The sequence below is a fragment of the Moschus berezovskii genome, chromosome 2, assembly GCF_049115385.1.
Source record: "Moschus berezovskii isolate FMDL1 chromosome 2, NW_MosBer_1.0, whole genome shotgun sequence".
NCBI lineage: Eukaryota > Metazoa > Chordata > Mammalia > Artiodactyla > Moschidae > Moschus > Moschus berezovskii.
Genome location: NC_142461.1, coordinates 49,752,128 through 49,769,884, shown reverse-complemented (window position 1 = coordinate 49,769,884; position 17,757 = coordinate 49,752,128).

Sequence of the window (17,757 nt, the reverse complement as noted above, 5' to 3'; positions counted from 1 at the left end):
TGGCTGGCTGTTTTCCTCTGAACCTTTAGAAATAAACATATTTTAAGGAATGAAGACCCTTTTGCAAAGTAGCTCACCCTAACACACACAGTGTAACCTGGGTCAGGGCCCTGTGCTCATTCTTGCCCTTCTCAGGGGTCTGTGGATGGTACGGATAAAAAGACTCCTGAAACAGCTCCTTCTCCATGGGTCATCTTTTGCTCCTGGATCCTAAATAAAGCAGTGGGATCACACTTCTGGGGTCAAGGCCACCTAAGCTGAGAGTAGAATGGGGCTAGAGACTACGACTATCTCTCCTTTTTTCCCTTTGTTGTTATTTTTTCTCTTTTTGGGAAACACATGGAAATACATAAACTCTCTTTCTCCTATTATCCTTCCCAGGGAAGGAAGGAAAGGAAGAGATTGGAAATCCGAGGCTGAAGCAGAAAGAATGGTGAACTGAGCTGAAATGGGAGTTATTATGGTTTTCAAACTTCCCAAATTCGCTGGTTCTCTGCGCCACTCTGACAAGGAATGAATTACTCTTAAGTATTCTACAGTCTCCACCCTCTTTTGGTTGCAGCTCTGTTGTATATACCGGAGAAGGCGATGGCACCCCACTCCAGTACTCTTGCCTGGAAAATCCCATGGACGGAGGAGCCTGGTAGGCTGCAGTCCATGGGGTCGTGAAGAGTCGGATACGACTGAGCGACTTCACTTTCACTTTTCACTTTTACGCATTGGAGAAGGAAATGGCAACCCACTCCAGTGTTCTTGCCTGGAGAATCCCAGGGACGGGGGAGGCTGGTGGGCTGCCATCTATGGGATCACACAGAGTTGGACACAACTGAAGCGACTTAGCAGCAGCAGCAGCAGCAGCTGTTGTATATACAGGCTCAGGCCAAAACCAAAGCCACAAGTGGAGGCATTAAAATAATTGAAAATCGATCCAATACTGCATCCTGAGCATCTGTGTAAGGCATACAGTGACATAGCTTAGAAACCACTGTCCATAATACACAAGTTTGCCTTGTGTTTCACATCACTTTTAAAGGGAATGACATTGAATTTCACACAATGGACATATTTATGGCCTAAAATACCACACTGTTCTAGGCCTGTGACTTTTTTATTAAACTGTAGTTTACGTATAGGGAAATACACTTTATTTTTATTAATTATTTATTTAGTCTTTTGGTCTAGCTATACAACACGGGGGATCTTAGTTCCCTGACCAGGGACTGAACCTGCAGCCCCTGCATTGACAGAGCAAAGTCCTAACCATTGGACTGCTCAGGGAAGTCCCTAGGCCTGTGTCTTACTACATTATATCCATTGTTTCAGTTATTTTACTGATTATGTATAAAGGGATGGTTCTGTTAAAGCACATTTTAAATAAGCTATGGCCTAGGGAATCAAAACTCTTGAGGAATAATTTGTAAAAATCCTGTATTTTATGCAATTTATTTTACACTCAAGACCTCTTAGTTTAGTAAATGTTATTTACTATTTTTTAAGTGTTTAGTGCTGTACAACTGTTCATAATACTGAAATAAGCAATATGGGGGTCACTTTTCTTGCAGAAAGGAAAAAAAATAATATTTACAAATGTTTTCTAATAATTTTGGTAAAGTTTATAATTTAGTTTAAGTACAAGGAGGCAGTTCCTACTTAATGCATTTTAAATTATTTGTGTTTATTTTAACTTCTTTCCTATAAATCTTTAGTCATTCTGGCAAGCCAAATTATAGGCATCCTGGTGGTTACTGCTCATTAAAAGTTTGATTGGAGGGGGGATGACTTAGGTGAGAAGGGCCATTCCTTCTGTAGTGATAGTCTTCACATAGCACTAAAAAGCTTGTGATAAAAAGCTTTTTGGAACCATACTGGGGTATCACTTCATTATTATTTGGTGTCATTTTTGCCTCTTCGTTTGCTGATAGGGTGTCTCCTGATCTGAAAGACTGATTTCTTCTACTGTACCTGAATTTGCAAACACAAGAGTTACATTCATTACCAATGTAAGTCAGAACAGGACAATTGTTTAAAGATTTTCTAGAGTCATAGTTCTTTTTTAAAAAATTTTGTTTTACATTTGATTGCACTGGGTCTTTGATGCTGCATGTGGGCTTCCTCTAGTTGTAGGAACGGGGGCTACTCTTTGTTGCAGTGCATGAGCATCTCATTGTGGTGGCTTCTCTTGTGAAGTGTGGGCTCTCGGGGCACATGGTCTTCAGTAGTTGCAGCGAATGAAGCTCAGTAGTTGGGGCATGTGGGCATGTGTGTGAGGGCTCAGTCGTTGTCATACATGGGCTTAGTTGTTCTGGGGTATCTTCTCAGCCAGGGATCAAACCCAAGTCCCCTGTATTGGCAGGCAGATTCTTATCCTCTGTATCACCAGATTCTTATCTTCTGTACCATTCTTATCTGGTGTACCACCAGAGCTATAATTCTTGCAAAAAGGTAAACTTAATGTACTTGTGATTTAGTATTCCAGTGAGTGCTAAATCAGGGTAACAGAGTATGTTCTAATCAGCCATGTTAATATCGATGATATACCTTTCAATTTTTTGGCTACTTACTATCATGTAGACATAGTACTTAACTACAGATCACTAATGTGTGTGTCTGAAAACTACAGGAAAATTTGTTACACTAGAATCAGGAAGTTGTTAGTGAAACTGTTGTTGTTCAGTCACTTAGTTGTGTCTGACTCTTTGCAACCCCATGGACTGCAGCACTCCAGGTTCCCCTGTCCTCCACTATCTCCTGGAGTTTGTTCAGATTCATGTCCATTGAGTTGGTGATGTTATATAACCATCTCATCCTTTGCTGTTCCCTTCTCCTTTGATCCTCAATCTTTCCCAGCATCAGGGTATTTTCCGATGAGGAGGCTCTTCGCATCAGGTGGCCAAAGTATTGGAGATTCAGCTTCAGTCCTTCCAATGAATGGTCAAGTGAAATTATATTCAGGTGAAATCATATTATTTATTTTATTGTTATTTGATTATTAGTCAAATACTTTGTAAATAGCACTTTACTTATCTAAGGGACTCTTCAAGTTAACAATGCTAAAATATTCACTAGGGCAGTGATTTTCAACCATATTTGACCTACAGCTCCCTTTTGATAATATATATTTTATGATGCCTAATTTAGTACTCTGAAATTCGTACATAATACCTTCCTACAAACACACATTTTAGAAAAATCTGTAATGCTGTAATTATAATACCTAGAAAATACAAAAAGAAAATATATTATAAAATAATATGTATGTAATTTGTAAGTTCTCTGATACAACCATCCTAGTAGACAAAAGTACCCACCAAAATGTCCCCCTGTGTAGTGGGGTCATCCTGCCTGAGCATTCTTTCAGGAGTCACCCCATTCCCAGAGACTTGAGAACATACCTGTTTTATTCTTTGCTTTATGTCCAATTCTAGACATGGAATTTGGCATTGACTAAGTGCTCAATAGGGCTTCCCTGGTGGCTCAGAGGTTAAAGCATTGGCCTCCAATGCGGGAGACCCGGGTTTGATCCCTGGGTCGGGAAGATCCCCTGGAGAAGGAAACGGTAACCCACTCCAGTATTCTTGCCTGGAGAATCCCATGGACGGAGAAGCCTGGTAGGCTACAGTCCACGGGGTCGCAAAGAGTCGGACACGACTGAGTGACGGAACGGAACGGAATGGACGGAAGTGCTCAATAAATATTTATAGAGTGAATGTTGAATGGACAAAACTAAATCAAATGTTGAATGTTGAACAGGCAAAACTAAACCAAAACTGTGGAAAATTATTAAGGAGATGGGAATACCAGACCACCTTACCTGCCTCCTGAAAAACCTATATGCAGGTCAAGAAACCACCAGTTAGAACCAGACATGGAACAACGGACTGGTTCCAAGTTAGGAAAGGAGTACGTAAAGGTTTACATTGTCACCCTGCTTATTTAACTTATATACAGAGTACATCATGAGAAATTCTGGGCTGGATGAAGCACAAGCTGGAATCAAGATTTCGGGGAGAAATATGAATAACTTCAGATATGCAGATGACACCATCCTTATGGCAGAAAGAGAAGAGGAACTAAAGAGCCTCTTGACGAAGGTGAAAGAGAATAGTGAAAAAGCTGGCTTAAAACTCAACATTCAAAAAACTAAGATCATGGCATCCAGTACTATCACTTCATGGCAAATAGATGGGCAGTGACAGACTTTATTTTCTTGGGCTCCAAAATCACTGCAGATGGTGACTGCAGCCATGTAATTAAAAGATGCTTGTTCCTTGGAAGAAAAGCTATGACTAAACTACACAACATATACACTAATAATGAGAAAATAGAAAGAGAAATTAAGGAAACTATTCCATTCACTGTTGCAACGAAAAGAATTAAATACTTAGGAATACATCTACCTAAGAAAACAAAAGACTTGTACATAGAAAACTATAAAACACTAGTGAAAGTAATCAAAGAGGACACTAATAGATGGAGAAATATACCGTGTTCGTGGATTGGGAGAATAAATATTGTAAAAATGAGTATACTACCCAAAGTAATTTATACATTCAATGTAATCCCTATCAAGCTAACAACAATATTTTTCACAGAACTAGAACAAATAATCTCACAATTTGTATGGAAATACAAAAAACCTCGAATAGCCAAAGCAATCTTGAGGAAGAAGAATGGAACTGGGGGAATCAACCTGCCGGACTTCAGGCTCTACTACAAAGCCACAGTCATCAAGACAGTTTGGTACTGGCATAAAGATAGAAATATAGATCAATGGAACAAAATAGAAAGCCCAGAGATAAACCTACGCACCTATGGACACCTTATCTTTGACAAAGGAGGCAAGAATATAAAATGGAGAAAAGACAGTCTCTTTAACAAGTGGTGCTGGGAAAACTGGTCAGCCACTTGTAAAAGAATGAAACTAGAACACTTCCTAACACCATACACCAAAATAAACTCAAAATGGATTAGAGAGCTAAATGTAAGACCAGAAACTATAAAACTCCTAGAGGAGAACGTAGGCAAAACACTCTCCGACATAAATCACAGCCGGATCCTCCAAGTCCCACCTCCCAGAATATTGAAAATAAAAGCAAAAATTAACAAATGGGACCTAATTAAAATAAAAAACTTCTGCACAGCAAAGGAAACTATAAGCAAGGTGAAAAGACAGCCTTCAGAATGGGAGAAAATAATAGCAAATGAAGCAACTGATAAAGGATTAATCTCCAAAATATACAAGCAAAAAAATGCTCAACATCCCTCATAATCAGAGAAATGCAAATCAAAACCACAATGAGATACCATTTCACACCTGTCAGAATGGCTGCTATCCAAAAGTCTACATGCAATAAATGCTGGAGAGGGTGTGGAGAGAAGGGAACCCTCTTACACTGTTGGTGGGAATGCAAACTAGTACAGCCACTATGGAGAACAGTGTGGAGATTCCTCAAAAAACTGGAAATAGAACTGCCATATGATCCAGCAATCGCACTCCTGGACATACACACCGAGGAAACCAGAATTGAAAGAGACACATGTACTCCAATGTTCATTGCAGCACGGTTTATAATAGCGAGGACATGGAAGCAACCTAGATGTCCACCTGCAGACGAATGGATAAGAAAGCTTTGGTGCTTATACACAATGGAGTATTACTCAGCCATTAAAAAGAATGCATTTGAACCAGTTCTAATGAGGTGGATGAAACTAGAGCCTATTATACAGATTGAAGTAAGCCAGAAAGAAAAACAGCAATACAATATACTAACGCATATATATGGAATTTAGAAAGATGCAAATGATAACCCTGTATACGAGATAGCAAAAGAGGCACAGATGTATAGAACAGTCTTTGGGACTCTGTGGGAGAGGGTGAGGGTGGGATGATTTGGGAGAATGGCATTGAAACATGTATATTATCATATGTGAAACGAATCGCCAGTTCAGGGTCGATGCATGTTACAGGATGCTCGGGGCTGGTATGCAGGGATGACCCAGAGGGAGGATAAGGGGAGGAGGGAGGAGGGAGGTGGCAGGGGGGTTCGGGATGGGGAACTCATGTACACCTGGGGTGGATTCATGTCAATGTATGGCAAAACCAACCAATATAATATTGTAAAATAATTAGCCTCCAATAAAAATAAAAATTAAAAAAAAAAAAAAGGAAAAAAAAAGCAGAGGCGTTACTTTGCCAACAAAGTTCCATGTAGTCAAACCATTGGTTTCTCCAGTGGTCATATATGGATGTGAGAGTTAGACCATAAAGAAGGCTGAGAGCCAAAGAATTTATGCTTTTGAACTGTGGGGTTGGAGAATACTCTTGAGAGTCCCTTGGACTGCAAGGAGATCACACCAGTCAATCCTGAAGAAAATCATTACTGAATATTCATTGGAAGGACCGATGCTGAAGCTGAAGCTCCAATACTTTGGAGCTGTGATGCACATGATGCAAAGAGCTGACTCATTAGAAAAGACCCTGATGCTGGGCAAGATTGAAGGCAGGAGGCGAAGGGGATGACAAAGGAGGAGATGGTTGGATGGCATCACCAACTCAATAGACTTGAGTTTGAGAAAGCTCCAGGAGATAGTGAAGGACAGGGAAGCCTGGCGTGTTGCAAAGAGTCAGCGGTCACAAAGAGTCAGACATGACTGGGCAACAGAAAAACAACAACAAACCAAAATAAAACTCTAAATTCAAACCTTATCCTTCATGGCAGTTCCGTTTAGTAACATACAAAGCAAGGTGTTGGCTTCCCACAAGTTCAAAGGTCAGGATTTGTGGTGTGGGCTGCTGGAATTTAAGGAAGGGGGATGTGCCCCACCCCTTTGTTATGCATTTCCTCTGTCTCTACTTCATGTGTTCTGTGCCAGCTGTTGGGCTAGATGCAGAGAACAGACAGTTTGATAAGGGCTTGGGGGCCTGGAGCTGCCATTCTACACAGAATTTATGGTTTCTATGCCACGTCAGAAGCCTTGGAGGAAGGGTTAAATGCATATTCCAAGGCCCAGCCTCAGACCTTGTGATCTGTGTTTTCAGCAAGTCTTAGAGATAAACTCTGATATAGTTCGTGAGTCTTGCTTTAAGAAACAATCAGTGGGATAGACAAAGCACATAAAATGTTCCTCCTGAGAATTTTCGGTATTTGGAAAATGAATAGTAACTTTTGGATGAATTTTTAAGCATCAACTTGAAAGGAAACTTATTATGGTCACTTCATAAATAAGGTGAATGTAAAAGATGGGGGTAGCAGTGACCACAGTTCTGGAAAAGGTCAGTATGCTGATGATACCACTATAATGACAGAAGGCCAAAAAGAAGTGAAGAGTCTCTTGGTGAAGGTGAAAGAGGAGAGGGAAAAAGCTGTCTTCAAACTCAACACTCAGAACACTAAGATCATGACATCCGGTCCCATCTCTTCATGGCAAATGGAAGAGAAAAACATGGAAACAGTGACAGATATTATTTTCTTAGGCTTCAAAATCACTGCAGATAGTGACTGCAGTCATGAAATTAAAAGATGCTTGCTCCTTGGAAGGATAGCTATGACAGTGTACAAAAAAGCAGAGACATCACTTGGCTGACAAAGTCCGTATGGTCAAAATTATGGTTTTTCCAGTAGTCATGTATGGATGTGAGAGTTGGACCATGAAGAAGGCTGAGCGCCAAAGAATTGATGTTTTTCAATTGTGGTGCTGGAGAAGACACTTGAGAGTCTCTTGGACATCAAGGAGATCAAACTGGTCAATTCTAAAGGAACTCAACCCTGAATATTCATTGGAAGAACTCTTGCTGAAGCTGCAGCTCCAATAGTTTGGCCACATGATGTGAAGTGCTTGCTGCTGCTGCTGCTAAGTCACTTCAGTCGTGTCCGACTCTGTGTGATCCCATAGACGGACTGGAAAAGACCTTGATGCTAGGAAAGACTGGAGGCTAAAGTGAAGAGGGCAGCAGAGGATGGGATGGTAGAGAGCATCATCCACTCAATGGGCATAAATCTGGGCAAACCCCAGGAGACAGTAGAAGACAGAGGAGCCTGGCATGCTGCAGGCTATGAGGTCACAAAGAGTTGGATATGACTTAGCTACTGAACAACAGCAACAACAAAATGAGAGTGTATTTTGAAGACCTCACTTCTAAGACTGATGCTGTTTGTAAAATACCATTGTGACAGTTAAAAGTTTTGATTATAGGTGGTGCAATTGTTTTGCTTTCTTTTGCTAGTATTGCAAATGAAAATGTATGCAGGATGGAAAAATGTTGAACAGAAAAAAAAATGTTCTGTTTTGCAAGATGAATTTTTTTGGGGGAAGATATTTAAATATTTGAAATCAAGTTTTGTTTTGTTTTCTTTGTTTCCTGCCATCTTTATAAAGGCTTTATGTAGTTGTTATTGTTCAGTCTCCCAGCTGCATCTGACTGTTTGCAACCCCATGGACTGCAGCATGCCAGACTTCTCTGTCCCTCACCATTGCCCAAAGTTTGCCCAAGTTCATGTCCATTGTATTGGTGATGCAGGTGTCCTAAGTCTCTATGTTTTAACTTAAATGGTGATGTGAGGCATAATGTAATAAGACAAATTAGTTATATCTCTCATTAGAAACTTAAAAAGTTGTTATATTAACACGATCTTTTATTAAAATTACTCCTAGGAATTTTTTTGTATTGCTTTACAATTTCTTTTGAAAAAATACTTCAGGATTAATCAAAAAGTGTTTACAGTTTTCTCACTAGGTTAATATTTTTATTATCATGTGCCTTGTCTGAAGTTTTTAACCACAATTAAATTCAAGTCTCTCATCACACCCACCCTTTTAGTAATATACATCCAACAAAATTTTAAATAGAGTAGTAGTAGTTGCTCTGGTTATAAACAGAGCAACCTAGTTCTCAATATATCCAAGATTAATACGGGTTTCTGTATTTTTTATTTTGACTTTCTATTTTTGAGTCACATTTTAAAAGGATAATTGGGTATAAGCAAAATAAAAGACTTCCTGAGTTTTGTTGTAATATAGTACATAGCTCAAAATAAAGGGGAGATAGTTATTTTAATAAATAAAAGCCTACAGTTCTAAAAAATTCCATTATCCCTTCCTTTGGGGGTGAGGCCCCCACCAGGGCAATAACATACTGCTACACCCTTTCTGAAACTTATCCTCATGAAAATGAATCAATTAACCAAAGAATTCTAATTTTGAATCACCAATTTAATAAATATATTCAAATTAATCACAAATTCACAAAGTATAAAAGCAATATAATGATAGCTCAATCAATAGCTTTGTCTGCATGATGGTAAACAATTATCTCAACAGCAATTTTTCTTCTTAAACTGGTTTCAGTGCTATGAATATACTACTTTTTTTTAAATAAGAGAATTTATAGGGCCCTGAAAATTATGATTTTCTTTCTTTTGAAACCAGAAATTCTCTCAACACATTTAAAATAAACAGAACGTTTGAAAAAATCCAAATGTTCAGTTTATTGTTTTAAGTTTGTAATTGATAAGAAGCTTGCCTTTTTATTCTTTAGAATAGTCCTGTAAGTTATTAAGATAAACTTTGTGTAATAAAGGAGCAAATGCATCTTCATAATGGTACACATTTTTATAAAAAAGTTTTCCAAAGATAATTTATATGGGAAAAATCTTTTACTCTGATGGTTGTTTTTTGGGTATAAATTCAATCAAGCATTCTGAACAATGCCTGACTTTCAGTTAGATTTCCTATTATAATTTATTTATGGCCAGTGAAAATCTACAGAAGAAAATTTATGTTAATTTCCATTTAGGCTCTTTGCAAGGAGACTCAGCTATGGAAGTGAGCATAAGGTCATGTTATGAGAAGACCTTCTTCTTTCCCTTGTATTCTCAGAGTGTGGACAGTGTTTTAAAAGATTATCTAGCATGTGTATTATTCAAATAGAGAAATGATTCTTAACATAAACATATGCAGATTTCCATAGACTTTGATGTTCACATAATGAATAAATACTCAAGAAATTAGGTACAACTACACACAGACAGGCACACACAGAGAACTGACCCAGAGCAGTCAACAGTTGTGTAGGGGACAGACCCAAATTGAACTGATGGAGTGGAAAAGTGTGAAGTCAGTAAACTCCTGAGATCAGCCCATGGTTACATGAGAGGCACTAATGTGACACAGGCAAAGGTCCCTCCTGCCTTGTGCTTCACGAAGAGTCCAAGAAAGTTTGGCAAGTAGACCCTAAAGCCCTGTCCAGAGAATCCAAAATCTTCACCCATGGAGCTTAATTCCGAATTTCCGGCCCAGACAAAACTACGATTAAATTCAATGAGTGTTTCTCATTTTAGAAAGCTGTGCATGTGCATGCCATGTTCTTTTCTTAGATAAAAACATACCCACAGCTCCTTCCATACAAAATGAAACCAAACACATTTAGAACACATGTAAGCCATTTTTCTATGGGAAAGGCCATTTGTGGTTAACACAGAAAGTATTTATGGTTTCACTGATAATTGTGGTTTCTTTGTATTAGCCAAAAAAGGTAGCATTTTTCATGGTAGGAATAGTATGAAAGCAATCGCCTTTCTAAAAAATGGGCTGAATTTTCCGGGGCATGAGGAAGTGACTGAATTTATGATATCTTCTAAACACCAAAGGAGTATATACAACCTACAATTGTGTTTTCAGTTTGAATAAAAGTCTATTTTAAATTGTCTTAATTGCTCTTTGGTGCATTTCCACAAGTCAAGTCGATATAATCAACATTAAATAATATTTAAGGCTTGGATGCATTTTAGTTTTTTATTTCTAATTGTTACCTAGGGATATTAAAATTCTTTATGGACCAAAACTGTTTTTGGAAATTGTTAATTATATATTTTTTGGGAATTGTTAATTTTACAAATGTTAATTCATTTAATTAAATCAATGGATTACTTTCCCTCCCTTCCTTCCTTCCTCCCTTCTTTCCTTCCCTTTATTTTTTGATTTAAAAATTAAAGAATCATGAGAGTGTTGAAATATTTCAATTATTTCATACTACTAAAAATATCATTTAATTTTAAATTGCACTTTGGCAAAGATTCTATAATGTGGGTGAATGAATTTGAAAGGTTAATTAAATATGAAAACAGACAGATTCATTAATTTGAAAGTACATTTGTGAGGTCTACGTACTAACAATTTTTAGCAAGATTTCCACAAGGACTATGTTTTAACGTCTAAGTGCATCACATATACCTTATTAGGAGGCAAGAAGGAAGAGACAATCTGTTTATTAGGTTAATAGCCAGAATACTTAGAAAGAATAACATATCAAGCAGTTTTTCTTTAGTATTCTAGTTTTTTCTACAGGAAACAAAAATATTTTATTATTTCCTCATTACACAACTTTATTAATAATTTTACAGAAAGCAGTGATATGTAAAAGTTATAGTTTATTAGATTTCATAAGAACAAGTATTTAATCCATATGATCCTAATTGCCTCTTTCTGAATGTGAAAACATTCTTTATCAAAATGCTTAAAGTAAAATTTATCAATTTACTCATATACATTTATGTATATCTCATGAATGTATGTTAAATTGAGTCTAAATAAACATTTTATGATGTTAAATTCAGTTTTCCAAAGATCTGCATTTATTCAAAGATCATGTGAAAGGCTGTTAACTTTGATAAATATTGCTCTGTCCATTGCTAAGCTTTTATATAATTCTGGGTTTAATTTAATAGTTAGAAACACCAAATATGCTGGTGCATTTAAATTACACCAATATTAGTATTTGAAATATTTCCAGAAAATAATTTCAAGGGTTTTCAGTTTTCAGTATATATTTTGTTTCTCCTTTTCTTTATAAATGGAAAATTAAACTGAATATATTATTATATATGAAATTTATTCCCTTCAATTTGTTGATATACATAAACTTTATGCCTCTTGGATTATGTTGCAATATACATTATACAGGATAAAATTTTGAATATTAATGTAACATATTTGACACAGTATTTATGTATGCATTTATGAGTATTTTAAAATATGCTGTTAAGTCTTTCATGTCTTCTTGTGATTTTCATTTTGAAAATCATTAGCATTTTAAGAGATGATGTTCACAGAAAGTAAAATACTTCTTTGTGAAGTCTTTATAAAAATGAATAAAACCTCAAACCCAAACTTCATTTTAATAAATATGTTACATTTTCTTTTCATGTTACTAACATCAGATGCAAATGATTTCTGATCCCAGATACCGTTTTCTTTTGCATAGTAGAGTATACTGTTCTTCTTTTCACTATTATTTTCATGTTTATTCAAATCTTGATGTAAAATAACCAATGAACAAAAACAGACCTTACTTAAACATTGTATTTTTTATTTTTTAGTTGTAAACAATAGGTGCTGATAGCCAACTAGAAGAAAAATCCATGCAAAAGTTTGTCATTTCTTGCTGTTCAGAAACATGTACAGATAGGAATTTATAGTGTCCACATATTTCTTAGACTTTAAAGTCGCATTTTCTCAGCCGAGGTATCTTACCTTTCGCTCACTGCATCCTTTTGAGACTCCTGCATTATAGCTCTGTTCTTTCCTTGTCTTCTGCTTGTGTAGCACACGTCAGACTGTAGGGGGCACTCCTCAGCTACCACAAAGACATTCCTGTGCTAAGTCCTTTTTGCGGCTCTGAAGCGTATTTAATATTCATTACTTTATCAAGACATTTAGTCGAAAAACACTTCATAGTTCATCTTTAAAGCACATATAGCCATAATTGAGTTAGGAAAAAAATCCTCACATAGGTATCAAGGTGTGCATTTGGAGTCCTGAGAACATTAATAAAATGTGTCATACTGCACAGTGCCTGGTTTAATAAGTCCTTTTCAGAGCTCTCTTCAAGTTATTCTTTTCTTCTTGGAACTCAGGGTGGATTTTATAATACTCAGATTTTTATTACTGTACCTCAAGTCTTATCCCTTTGCCTCGAGGACTCCCAGAGTGCAGAGTGGAGGGTGATCATGATTTATGTTTGGGAAGAGGAACCACAGAGTTTCTACTTAGAATTATGTGCCCTACACTGAAGCTTATAAACAGCTTATCTTTAATGGGAGTGAAATATTGAATTTAAGATTGTGTGTGGCCTTTTCTTTACTCTCTTCCCTCTGTTTTCCCTTCTCTTCACTCACCCTATTCCAAACAGACTCTACTTGTGTGGCAGTTCTAAGACCTCTTCCCGAACATAATCACATGGGCCTCTCACACGTCTACACCTTCTGGGTTCAGGTCAGCTGCTGGGACAACTGTCTTGCCTTTTTATAGCTTTTCATACTTACCGCTTAGAAAAACTGGTGGTAGCATTAACTAGTCTGACGTGTCGGAACTTTCTTTCTGCTTTCACTCTCTTACTTGCCTCTGGGCCGGGGGTCCTGGCTTCCTGCTGAGGGATGTGGTGTTGACCGCATGCCCCTCAAGCCTATTGGGGGCCAGCCCCTCCACTTGGGTCAGAGATTACCTTGTGCCTCCTGACCCTGAATGCCACTTCAGCCATCTCATCATTTCTCTCCTCAGCATCAAACTTTCTCCTTCGGTACTGAAATGTCTCCCCCTTCAAAAACAAAACCAAAAAATCCCTGTCTTCTACAGCCTGCAGTCTCCTGAGTTTTCAGTTCCCTTTTAGAGCAAAGTCCACCCAAAAGTTTTCTTAACTTGACATTACCAGCTCCTGCCTCTCCTTTTCGCCTCTCTGGCTGCACCGTGGATACTCTCTTCTTAAAGTCAGCAGTGCTTTATAATACCTAATGGTCTCTTCAGCTCTTAAGCCACATCAGTTCAGCTCAGTGGCTGTAATTTTTTCCCCCACAGTAGATGACTCCTTTCTTTTTAAAAGATTTCTTTCATGGAGCATCTACAACATAGGCTCTCTGGTTGTCCTTCCAAATCACCAACAGGTCCCTACATTGGCTGTCTCTCCTCTCCTTGAGGGGCTCAGTCCTCAGGCCTCTCTCCTCTCTCTGTATACTCTGTCTAGGCTTATCTCATCTTCTCTGAGTCTTTCAGTGCCATCTGTGTGTGGAAAAATCTTAAATTTGTATTTCTAGCCAGGTCTACTTCCCTGAACTCTGACATGAATGGTCACTTGCTTTCTTTTCTGGATATTGTTGGATGTCTAACAGGCTTCTCAAATTGATCTCCAATCCATCCTTCCTAAAAATAAACAACAAAAATAAACACACACATATATGACTTGTTTGCAGTCTTTCTATCTTAAAAAAAAAGGAATTTTCTCAAAATAAAATATAGGTTTATAGCCATTGTCATCATCCATATTGATTATTATCTCCCTGCTTCTGTCCATTTCAATGTAGCTGATATGAATACAATAACAACTCAGTGTCATCTCATTTTAATCCTTTTTTCAAAACCTGTTAGTAGTCCCCATCTCAGAGTAAAAGGTGCAGTCTTGGTATTGGCTCACCAGTGCTGCTGGATCTGGTCCCTGAGATAACTCAGGCTTCATCCCTTACTCTTGGTTCACTTCTCATCAGCTGCACACTCTCTTTGCACTTGCTTTTGTTGTTCAGTCACCAAGCGGCGTCTGACTCTCTGCGGCCCCATGAACTATAGCATGCCAGGCTATCTCCCAGAGTCTGCTCAAACTCAAGTCCATTGAGTCAGTGATGCCATCCAACCATCTCATCCTCTCTCTCCCCCTTTTCCTCTTTCCCTCAATCTTTCCCAGCATCAGGGTCTTTTCCAGCGAGTCAGCTCTTCTCATCAGGTGGCAAAAGTATTGAAGTTTCAGCTTCAGTCCTTCCAGTGAATATTCAGGGTTGATTTCCTTTAGGATTGCACTTGCTTAATAATCCAGGTAAGTCCCTGCCTCAAAAGCCCTTCACTTGTCATTTTCTTTGTCTGGCATGCTCATACCCCAGGGATCTTAATGATTCCCCCCATCACACCTGTAAGATCTTTCCTAGAAAGTCACCTTCATAATGGGGAGAATGTCCCTGACTACCCTATTTAAAATAGCAGTCCTCCCCACTGGACCCTTCACTTCATAGAGCTAGCTTCTGTCTTTATTATTCTTTTCCATAGCATTAATACCATCTGCCTACCAGATATTTCATTTGTTTATCAGTTGTTGTTCTCCCATGATGATATGCATACCAAAGGCAGGAGTTTTCAAAAAAAAGTGCTATGTCCACATGGCATACCCCACTGCCTAGAAAGAGATCTGATGTGCAGCGGGCTCTCAGTCATATTTGCTGAATGAGTGAACACGTTTTTCTACATCATCTGTGAAAGAACCTATGTCCAAATTTGAAACTCAGCCAGGATTTGATTGTATTATCCCTTTTTTTGTTTTAAAGCTGGTTTTCTGATTTAAATAAGCTCCTCAAAGTGATACCACTTTTTCTTGTGTTGGTGTGTACTTTGTTGCTCAGTCACGTCTGATTCTCTTGACCCCATGGACTGTAGCCCACCAGGCTCCTCTGTCCATGGAATTTTCCAGGCAAGAATACTGGAGTGGGTTGCCATTTCTTCCTCCAGGAGATCTTCACAACCCAGGGATCAAACCTGCATCTCTTGTGCCTCTCTCATTGGCAGGCAGATTCACTAGTATCTCAGTTGGTAAATAACTGCTCCTGTGAGCAATGCAGGAGACCCCAGTTTGATTCCTGGGTTGGGAAGATCTGCTGGAGAAAGGGATAGGCTACTTACTCCAGTATTCTTGGGCTTCCCAGGTGGCTCAGCTGATAAAGAACCCTCCAGTAATGCAGAAGACCTGGGTTTGATCCCTGGTTTGGGAAGATCCCCTGGGGAAGGGAATGGCTTCCCACTCCAGTATCCTGGCTTGGAGAATTCCATGGACTTTCTAGTCCATGGGGTCGCTAAGAGTCGGACACAACTGAGTGACTTTCATAGCATCACCTGTTATCTTAGGTTCTGATGCAATAGTGATTGTTAGTGGCATTAGGATTTTGTCTTTGGTGAGGACATTTTTTTGATGGTGTTTGAAATTGCTGGGTCTTAGGAAAGTCAAACCTTTTGAGGAAGGAGTTCCCCACTTTTGATAAAACAATAAAGCACTCGAGTTGGACACACTTTGGTGAGCAAAAAAATTCTGTAAGACTTCTCATTCTACAGAATTTTACAGAATTTGGTAGAAGTAGTTGATTACAGGCCCTTATCATTCTTGCTCCTTCTTGCCTTCCCCTCATGCCTCAATGACCTCAAGCTTATTGTCACCACATGGGATCACATTTTAAATGTCACCTGTGTAATGTACACCTGACATGTGTAATTCAGTGCATAAAATTACATGACCAAATGGTATTACTTTACCTGAGCAAGAGAAGCAATGGAGAAAGAAACCAGCACTTGTGTAGGTCAAGGATTATGCTTTTTCATATACCAACTTATTTAATCCTTAATGCAATCCATTATACAGAGTAAGAAACTAAGATTTGGAGAACTTTACCAACATCTCTTGTAAGGGTTCAGAGATTTGTCTTTAAACTCATCTTGTCTTCAATGTTTTATGCTGCCTTCTGCATTATCAGCTTGACATAATTTGCTGTAAACTCTGAAATGCTTTTCAGGCAGTTTTCAGAAAGTAATATGTGTGTATACTCAATTTTTACAGTCACAGAGTTACATAGTTATGTGAGAGAATAATCACAATCATTTATTGTACCAGGTCCCTTTCTAATCTTGTGTGGGCATTATCTCTAATCTTTTCATCAATTCTAAAATGATGATATTGTCATCATTGTCATTTCACAGAGAAGAAAACTGAAGTTTATAGGTTTCCTGATTTTAAAGATGCTCATGACTGTGCTGATACCTAGAACAATAAATCAGATTTTCACATCTTTTACTCCTTTACCTTAGGCAGGTGTCTGCTCAAATGCCATCTCATCAGAGAAACCCTCTCTAATCAAGTTATGTAGACAATTCTACCTAGAGATAATATCCTCTTAGTCTGCTTGATTTTCTTTTAACACGTATTACCACCTATACATGGTATATTTACTTATTTGTTGCCTATTTTTCCCAGCTAACATTCAAGCTGTGTAAATTTAGAAAAAATATTTGCTCTCTGCATTATCTGTTGGGCTTAAATCTGCAACATAGTAGATACTTACTAAATATTAGTCAAATTAATGAGAAAAAATATAGAGCTGAAAATATACTTGATTTTGTATTAATCTGGGAGAGCTGGATACAGAGGATAAGAGAATCTTTGAATAAAGGACATTAGAAGAGAGAGGACCGGAACATAATAGTCAGACAAGAAGCACTGAAGAAATGTGAGAATTTAGATTCTTCTGAAAACAGACCTTGTGGAAGATTTTCTCTTACGCGAGGTCAAAGAAGACTAATACAATTCTCAGAATCTATTGTTGAAGAAAAGCAAGATTTAAAAGTAAAGAGAATCTCAGACTATTCAGAATTTGAGATAAAATTGACTCTGGAATTTTAAAAAAAGTGACATATTTAGAGGCAGGCTTCTTGGTAGCTCAGCTAGTAAAGAATCCACCTACAATGCAGGAGATCCCTGTTGATTCCCGGGTTGGGAAGATCCAGCTGGAGAAGGGATAGGCTACCCACTCCAGTATTCTTGGGCTTCCCTGGTGGCTCACATGGTAAAGAAATTAGGGCACAGAGACAGTAAGTAGTTTGGCTAAAGTGACATGGTTCATGAGTGGTAGGGTTGGGATGAGAAACCCTGGCAGATGGCTGCCAGGGCCTGCATTTTCAACCACC